The 9,348-nt window shown below is 42.0% G+C and overlaps 1 pseudogene; it reads left to right on the top strand.

Annotated features, from left to right (window-relative positions):
• Nucleotides 1-7,934: 7,934 nt before the first annotated feature.
• LOC125104803 (guanylate kinase-like) lies at nt 7,935-8,656 on the top strand (annotated as a pseudogene).
• Nucleotides 8,657-9,348: the final 692 nt, after the last annotated feature.

The following is a 9,348-nucleotide window of genomic DNA, read 5'->3' on the forward strand; positions in this document are numbered from 1 at the left end:
CCTTAACGGCAGACCCCCACATGCTCCTTTAGGAGACTTCCCCTTCCGCTTCTACTCTGTTCCTATTCCAACCAACTGAGCCACCCAGGTGCCCTGTTCCTATTCCAAAGGACATCCCCCATGGTGGCCTTTAGCCGAGGGCTGACAGGTGTAGGAGTATGAAAGCCCAGCAAACATCTCCACCCAGGATTCCTTTGAGACATAATGTATACTCCAGTTTCCTTTGTTAAAGAAAAAAATATTCATGACACTTCTCAAAATGGTAAGGCAGACTATTCAGGGGGCTGTCGTGATAGGTATAGTGACCAATGGGGTTTTGCAACTGGGGGGAGAGGTGGGGCTCAACTCCAAACATGAGGAAAAGTGGGAATTTATAGCCAAGGAGCACGGTTGGGGTGGGGGGGGGTCACTGGATGGAGAATTGCTAAGAAAAAAAAAAATCAAAGGTAAAGAGCATTCTGGCTAAAAGACAGGATTCTTTTTTTTTTTTAAAGATTTTTATTTATTTATTTGACAGAGAGATCACAAGTAGACAGAGAGGCAGGCAGAGAGAGAGAGGAAGGGAAGCAGGCTCCCCACTGAGCAGAGAGCCCGATGCGGGGCTCGATCCCAGGACCCTGGGATCATGACCTGAGCTGAAGGCAGAGGCTTTAACCCACTGAGCCACCCACGCGCCCCCTAAATGACAGGATTCTTGCTGAAGACAGGATTCAGGCTAATCAGATATCACTTGGGAGATGTGATGGAGAATGAAGGACACAACCACGAACTGAGGAGGTCAGGTATCAAGGGTAGGGAATTCTGACTAAGCCACTCAGTAGGATTCTTGCTAAAATTGGTTGAGCAAAGATGGATGTGGAAATACAAAAGTGGGGTCTAGCTGGGCAGAGGAGTCAGAGAAGCTGAATTCAAGTTTGGCCAGGTAATAACTATCACCCTTGTGGGATCAAATCTGAAACTGCTTTCTGTGGGTCTTGGCCTGAAATCTTACCCTTGCTCAGCCCATCCTGTTCCCTGCCCTGCTTCTCCACCTTGGCTTCTGGCAGCATTTTTTTTTTTTTTAAATTCACAAACCTCTTGCACAGAAACTGTCCCCCCGGAGTCTGCTCCTGGAGAATGCCACCAAAGCTAGTCGGCATGGCAGTGGTCCCGGGATGCAGAATTCTAAGAATAGGATTCTGAGGGTGGATCCCATCACTGGGAGTGGATGGTGTGTTGAAGGCTGTGATTCACCTGGGGCGAACTGAAACAAGGTACAGTTGGAAAAGGATGTGTTGGTGTGTGCTATAACTCTGGTGTTTGGGAAACGTGGGGGAATGGTGACTACAGGGAACCACAAAATTGGCTGGTTAGATGCTGGTGCTTTGGATGTATCAGTCAGTCAGCTGACTACTGACTTAAGGCACTTAAGGTAGCTCTTGTCGCAGCTGGGACTGATGTGGTACTCTCACTAGGATAGGTCAACGTATCTTCGGTGTGTGGTATGCAGCTATCCATCTGGAAAATGCAACCTTTTAAAAAATAGACTATTTTAAAAAAATTTTTAATTTAAATTCAATTAGGTGACATACAGTAAGTACATCATTAGTTTCAGATGTCCTAATGTTCAATAATTTATCAGTTGCATGTAACACCCAATACTCATCACATCACATGCCCTCCTTATCGCCCATCACCCAATTACCCCATCCTCCCAACCACCTCCTTTTCCGCAACCCTCGGTTTGTTTCCTACGGTTGAGTCTCTTGTGGTTTTTCTTCCTCTCTGATGTTTTCCCATTCAGTTTTTCTTCCCTTCCCCTATGTTCCTCTGCACTGTTTCTTATATTCCACATGTGAGTAAAATCATATGATAATTATCTTTTTCTGTTTGACTCATTTCGCTCTGCTTAATACCCTCTAGTTCTTTCCATATTGATGTAAATTGTAAGTATGGACATTGTTGCTATAAACATTGGGGTGCAGGTGCCCTTCAGATCACTACACTTGTATCTTTGGGGTAAATACCTAGTAGTGCAATTATTGGGTTGTAGGGTAGCCCTATAAAATATAGACTATTTTCAGAACAGTTTTAGGGTCATAGCAAAATTGAGGGGAAAGTACAGAGATTTCTTCTATACACCCTCCCAGCCAGCCTTCTCAACTGTTAATATCCCATACCAGGGTGCCAGTTGGAGTGAATATAGTCACTTAACATTTTCTTTTCTTTTTCTTTTTTTTTTTTTACATCCCCTTACCCTCTATCATTTATATACAATTATTTTAAATCTTTTCTCTACATACATTTGAAACCATTTAAGACAGTGTTACAGAGAATGGCATAATTTTTGCTTCTCCTTTCAAACGTAATTTAGAAACTCAATAGGAAAAAGAAAGTATATGTATTTACCCCCCCTTTTTTTTAACTCTTTCCACTGTTCCTTCTTTTTGATGTCCTAAGATTCTTTAACATTTTCTTTCTGTTTAGAGAACATATTTTAGTCATCCTTTTAGGGAAAGTGTGCTTTTGAAAAATTCCCTTAAATTTTCTTTATCTGAGATTGTTTTATCTCTCACTTCTAAAAATTTTCACTAGGTATAGAAATATAGATTAACTACCTTTTTTCACTTGAAAAATATTGCACCACTTCCTTCTGGTTTCTAATGTTTCTGATGAAAAACCTCTAGTCATTCAAATTCTTTCCCCCCCTTCTAGGTAATGTGTTGTTTCTCTCTGGTTGCATTTTTTTTTAAAAGATTTTATTTATTTATTTGACAGAGAGATCACAAGTAGGCAGAGAGGCAGGCAGAGAGAGAGGGGGAAGCAGGCTCCCCGCTGAGCAGAGAGCCCGATGCGGGGCTCGATCCGAGGACCCCGAGATCATGACCTGAGCTGAAGGCAGCGGCTTAACCCACTGAGCCACCCGGGCGCCCTCTCTGGTTGCTTTTAAGATTTTATCCTTTGTCTTAAGTTTTCAGAAGACTGACTATGATGTATCTTGATGTGCATTTTTTTTTTTTTGAGTTTTTAGTTAGAGGTTCTTTCAGCTTCTTGAATCTGCGAACTTATATCTTCTACCAAGTTTTTTTTTTCAGAAATTTTATTCATTCATTTGAAAGAGAGATTGAGAGAGAGAAAGAGAGAGAGCGCACAAGCAGGGGGAGCTGCAGGGGGAGAGGGAGAAGCAGGTTCCCCACTGAGCAAGGACCCCTGACAGGGGTTTGATTCCAAGATCCTTGGGATTATGACCTGAGCCAAAGGCAGAGGCTCAACCGACGGAGCTACCTAAATGCCCCTTCTACCAACTTTTGAAAATTTTTATCCATAATTCTTTGAATTATTTTTCAGTTCCACTATTTTTCTCCTTTTTTTCTCAGTACTGTGACGACATAAATATTAGATTTTTGTTATGGTCCCACAACTCTGTGAGGTTTCTATTGCCTTTTTAATAGCGTATTTTCTCTCTGTTATTCAGAATGGGTAATATCCATGATTCATATTCAAGTTCATTGATTCTTTTTTTCTGTTCACTTCTACATGGTGTTGAGACTGCCTAATAAGTTTTATTTTTCTTATTTTTATTATTGTATTTTGTTTTCTAAAATTTTCATTTGGTTCTCCTTTATATATTCTATTCCTTCACTGAGCCATTCTATTTCCTGCTTCTTTCTTTGGTTTCAAGAACATTTGTAACTGGAAACATAATAATGCCTGCTTTAAAGTATTTGTCAGGTAATCTTAACTTCTGCATTATCTAAGTGTTAGCACGTGTTGATTGTCCTTTCTTTCACTCAGATTTTTATTTTCTTGAATATTGGTACAACTAATCTTATTTAAATGAAAACTGGTCATTTTGGGTAGTGTATTATGAGAGTCTAGGTCTTATCTAAACCCTATTGGGTGCCTGGGTGGCTCAGTCAGTTAAGCATGTGCCTTTGGCTCGGGTCATGATTCCAGGGTCCTGAGTTGGAGTCCTGTATCATGCTCCCTGCTCAGTGGGGAACCTGCTTCTCCCTCTCCTCCGTGCTCATGCTGTCATTATCTCTGTTTCTTTCAGATAAATAAATAAAATATATAAAAAATAAACCCTCGCTTTTAGATGGATTCGATTGACATGCCTTTGGTAGGGGAATGACAAGGATTTGCCTTGCTGCAGTTAGTGGCTCTAAGTCCAGGTCCCTTACTTGGCCTCTGGTAATAGTCAAGTAGGGAAGAGACTTTTCATCACTGCAGGTTCATTGGGTCAGTAGCCTCCACTGAAATCATCCTGGTTGGTAGGGATGAGTACCTTTTCACTATTCCTGATGTGGCCCCCACTGACACCAGTGGGGAGTGACCTTATGCCTAGGTGTTGATGAAAATTCTGACTCTCCACTAAGTCTCCTCTCAGGCACCTCAGAGTGGGTGAAGACCTCATCACCACCAGATGCGAGTGGAAATCCAGGCTCTCCACATGCTCCCCATTGACCCCACAAGGGGTAAGGCACTCATTATTCCCTGGAGATGGAAGTTCCAACCTACTCTGTCCTTCGAACACCAACCAGGCTGGTGTTGGGAAGGAAAATTTAGCACCTCATTACAGCCTGGTGAGAATGGAAGTCTAGACTTCCCCCTCAGCCTTTACTGGTGTAGATGTGGTGAGGCTACAGTCTCTTCTGTTATATGTGTCTAGAACTGAGTGATTTTGCCTTAAAGTTTTCTATCTTGCTGGCTCATTCTTTCCTGAACCTTTGGCTAGAGAGAAGACTTTTATTGTAATTTTTTTTTCTTTTTTCACCCTTTGTATTTTTTCACCAAAACCCTTTGGTGTTTCTGGGTTGCTAGCTTCATGATCTCCTAGCCTTTGATATACAACATAAAGAAATTCCAGCAAATTCATAATCATATTGTTTTCTTAGTCCTGATATTCCTAACACATCTGGTCTTCTCTCCACCTTTCAGAATCTTATGTTTGTTAACATAAAATATCCAGAGTGTTTAGTTGTACTTAGTGGGAAAAATCTGGAAGATTACATCTGTACCATCTTTCCAGAGACAGGGTCTCAGGAAGATGTTTAAAAAATATTTTATCCAGTTTTTAGAAAACTTTTCTAGAGTATTGATCAGAAAATTACCTAGTCCATTATGACCAACAGAACTTACAACCATTACTGTTTTTATACAATTTTATAAATCACTTTTTATCTTTTATTCATTTTTAGAGAGGTGGAATGGAAGAAGATATTCAACCAGTTATCTTGAAAGGGAAACCTTTATTCAACGTATATTGAATATACTAGGAATTGAATATCTAGCAATGACTATGATATCATGCATCTATCTATTTATCTATCTATCTATATCATTTATATCAACTATATCATAAAGAATTGGCTCACTTAATTATGAAGGCTGATAAGTCACAAGAGCTACAGTTGGCAAGCTGGAGACATAGATGTGTTGATGGGATAGTTCCAAGAACTAATGTTTCAATTCAAGCGTGAAGACAGGAAAAATATTTATGTCTCAGGTGAAGGCGTTAGGCAAGAGGAACTCCCTCCTACTAGAGGGAGGGTTAGTATTTTTCCTCTATTCAGACCTTCAACTAATTAGATGAGGTCCACACTAGGGAGGACAATCTGCTTTACTCAGCCTACCAATTCAAATGTTAACTTCAACCAGAAAGACCCTCAAAGACTGACCCAAAATATTGTTTGACCAAATATTTGGATACTTCGTGGCACAGTGAGAATGACACATAAAATTAAACATCAAAGCAGGTAAAGTCTCTCTAAAACAGACAATTAAAAGTGAAGAAAAGCTGAAGGCCAAGTGGAGTGAGAAGGGAGAACTAATGGAAATAACCTGAAGGCAGAGTGAACCCAATCTATTTGTTGAGAAGAACATACAGTGGTTAAAGTAGTACTTCCAAAATTCATGTCTACTCAGCAACTCAGAATGTTACCATATTTGGAAATAGGGCCTCTACAGATGTAATTAGTTATGACAAGGTCATGCTATGTTAGGGTGAACCCTAAATTCAGTGACTGGTGTCCTTCTATGGAGAGAGGGCTATGGGGACCCACAGACACAGAGTGAGGGAGGCATGGGAAAATGTGAGCAGAGATTGGAGAGGTGCAGCTACAAACCAAGGAAAGTTAAGCATGACCAGCAAACACCACGCTTAGGAGAGAATCCTGGAACAGGTTGTCCCTCAGAGCCAATGCTGCTGACACTTTGATTTCAGACTTCTGGCCTCCTGAAACGAGATAATGAATTTCTGTTGTTTTAAGCCACACTGTTTGTGGCAATTCATTACAGAAGCTGTGGGAAACTAACACAGAAAGTATTTCTGAATGACTTGAGCATAAAGTGCACAGGGAGTCAGGGAGATGGAGATGGATATTAGGATAGAAAGACCACAAATGGCCTCGGGAGCCACAGAAGGATGTTTAGTCTTTATTGTGAGACCCAAAGGAAGCAGATAAGTGAATTTCAATAAAAGAGTAAAACAACAAGATTTATGTTTATAAAGATCCTTCTAAGGCTGTTGAGCACCTCAGACTAGAAGTTGGATGCCCAGTAAGAAGGCTACCATGGTTTAACTGGTTAGAGATGATGGCAGCCAGAATTTTGCAGCATAAGTAGGAAGGCAGATCTGTAAATGGACCAGCAGACAAAATAGAACTTCCAACAGCAAGTTTGGATGGGTGGTATTAAAAATAAAGACAGTTTCCTGGCTTGGGAAACTTTTGATGGTGGTGCCATCTACACTTTCTCAATCCTTCTTCATACATCCTTTCCTCCTGTCCTTTTTTCTTAGTTAGTTACAAGACTTATTCAGTGAATGTGTTTTTGAATGTTAAAAGGACCTGGAGAGACCTGGAAACCACATGGGCTTTGCATCTCAAGAACTACCTGTCTTCTGAGGCAGAAATTGTGAAAAATCACAATATAAGATCATAAGATCTCTAGTAGAGGGGCTCACAAGATGACAAGTGAGGATATGTTCAACTCTTGGTGTAGGACAGGGCTGGATAACAGAAACCAAAAAAAGGAACATCTGAACAATGAAATAAAAGATTATCACGAAAATCATTTTTTTAAGAGGGAAGGAGAGTGTGGGGGGAGGGAGGGAGGGAGAGAAAGAGAGATACAGAGAGAATCTTAAGTAGGCTCCACACAGAGCATGAAGCTAGATGTGGGAAGCGATCTCATGACCCTGAGATCATGACCTCAGCCAAAATCAAGAGCTGGACACTTAATTGACTGAGCCACCCAGGTGCCCCCAAAATCATCCTTAATGGTGAGAGACTGAGTGCTTTATCCCTGAGATTGTGTACAAGGCAAGGATGTCCACTCTCACAACTTCGATTCAGCCTTGTACTAGAAGTCTTAGCCAGTGCAAGAAGGCAAGAAAAAGAACTACAAGGCAAATATATTGAAAAGGAAGAAATACAGCTTTCTGCGTTTGCAGATGACACAATTGCTTATCTAGAAAATTCCAAGGACTACACAAAAGTACTCCTAGAATTAATAAATTTAGAAAATTATTTTTAAACCAAGGTAATAGATGCTGTTTTGACTAAGGAAAATTTACGTAGTACTCCAACATATTAATATACTGTGAACTGCAAAAAACTAAATACATTTATAGTAGGATTATTGGTCACCAAAATGGAGAGGTGAAACAAATCTGCAATTGTGAGCACGTGCAGATGTTCTTGTTCAGCCAATATTGACCCAGATGACCATTTAGTATCTGTCCCCTCAAATGCCTCATGGTTCTAGAATGCCCATCGTGACAGATGTGTCAACACGCAGCATGCCCTATATTCTCACATGTTGCTCACATTCTGCTTTCTCTGGTGGACTGGGAGTAGGAAGTTGGTCATAGCAAATGTGCCCTCCCTCCCTTGATGTAACTGGAGCTGTTTAGAGAACAGTGAGAGGGAGCCCCCTTCGTTCATTCAGGGATGTCAGGACCTTGGCCTGTCCAGCTGAGTGGACTCTCAGGGGCCAGGAAGAGCACCCTGTTCAAGAGAACTCCTGCAGGAGCACTGCAGTGTCTTCGGGTTCAGCGTGTCCCATACCACGCGGGACCCGCGGCCTGGAGAAGAGAATGGCAAAGATTACTACTTCGTGACCGGGGAGGTGATGCAGCGGGACATGGCTGAAGGCGACTTCATTGAGCACGCGGAGTTCTCGGGGAACCTGGATGGGATTAGCAAAGCAGCTGTGCAGGCCGTTCAGGCCAGGAACCGCATCTGCGTGCTGGACGTCGACCTGCAGGGCGTGCATGACATCAGGAAGACGGACCTGCGGCCCATCTACATCTTCGTGCAGCCGCCCTCGCTGGAAGTCCTGGAGCAGCGGCTGCGGCAGCGCAACCCGGAGACAGAGGAGAGCTTGGCCAAGCGTCTGGCCTCCGCTCGGGTGGACCTGGAGAGCAGCAAGGAACAGGGCCTGTTCCATCTGGTCATCATCAGCGACCACCTGGGCACGGCCTACCGGACCCTGGAGGAGGCTCTGGCCGAGGAAATCAAGAAGGTTCAGAGGACCAGCTGCTCCTGAGAAGGACGCCCACTATAGACTGCCCTTGGCTTGCGCCCAGAGGCGGCTGCCGGAGGACCCTGGCCTCCCCTTCCCCCTCTGCAGCAGAGCTGGGCCAGTGTCCTAATAAAGAAATGCTGGGTAAGAGTGGGAAAAAACAAAAACAAAAACAAAAACAAAAACAAAAAAACTTGAAGCAGTCACATCCACTGCCAGGCCAGCTGTAGCCTTGGTTTCTTCCTCTGCGGCAGCCAAATGACTGACTTCAACAAGATCCAGTGTCAACAGCAAATACCCAAAATACAGGATACAAGGTCAATAGGCACAAAGGTATCAGCCTTCCGCATTCCAGAAATGAAACAAAATAAAGTAAAACAAAGCAACAACAAAATGATACCATTTAAAATAAATATCCCAAAGTGACATAAGCTAATGGCAACAAATCAAGTACAGGTGTTTAAAAAGGAGAAGCTAATAATTCTCTCTTCCTTTCCCTTCCCAGTCCTGTCTGTGGTTATCCATACTTTCACTATTCCCAAACCAGCCAAAAAACCCAAAATATTTATATCCCTCTCCCCCAATTTTTTACACAAATGGGATTAAATCAAAATTTCAACTTGCTTTTCTTCTCAATTAGGGTATGGTGAGTACATATAGAATTAATTTATTTCAATAGAATACTATTCTATAATGTGGCAGATTAAAGAATGTTATAAATTCTTTGCTAATCCTTTCAGTGAGTGATGAAATGTAATGTATCTCTCCACAACATCGGGCTAGAGTTGCTGACTTGCCTAATCTATAGATTGAGGCAAAAGTCATGCTGTTTAAAGATTC

This window comes from Lutra lutra, chromosome 7, assembly GCF_902655055.1.
Source record: "Lutra lutra chromosome 7, mLutLut1.2, whole genome shotgun sequence".
Classification (NCBI taxonomy): Eukaryota; Metazoa; Chordata; class Mammalia; order Carnivora; family Mustelidae; genus Lutra; species Lutra lutra.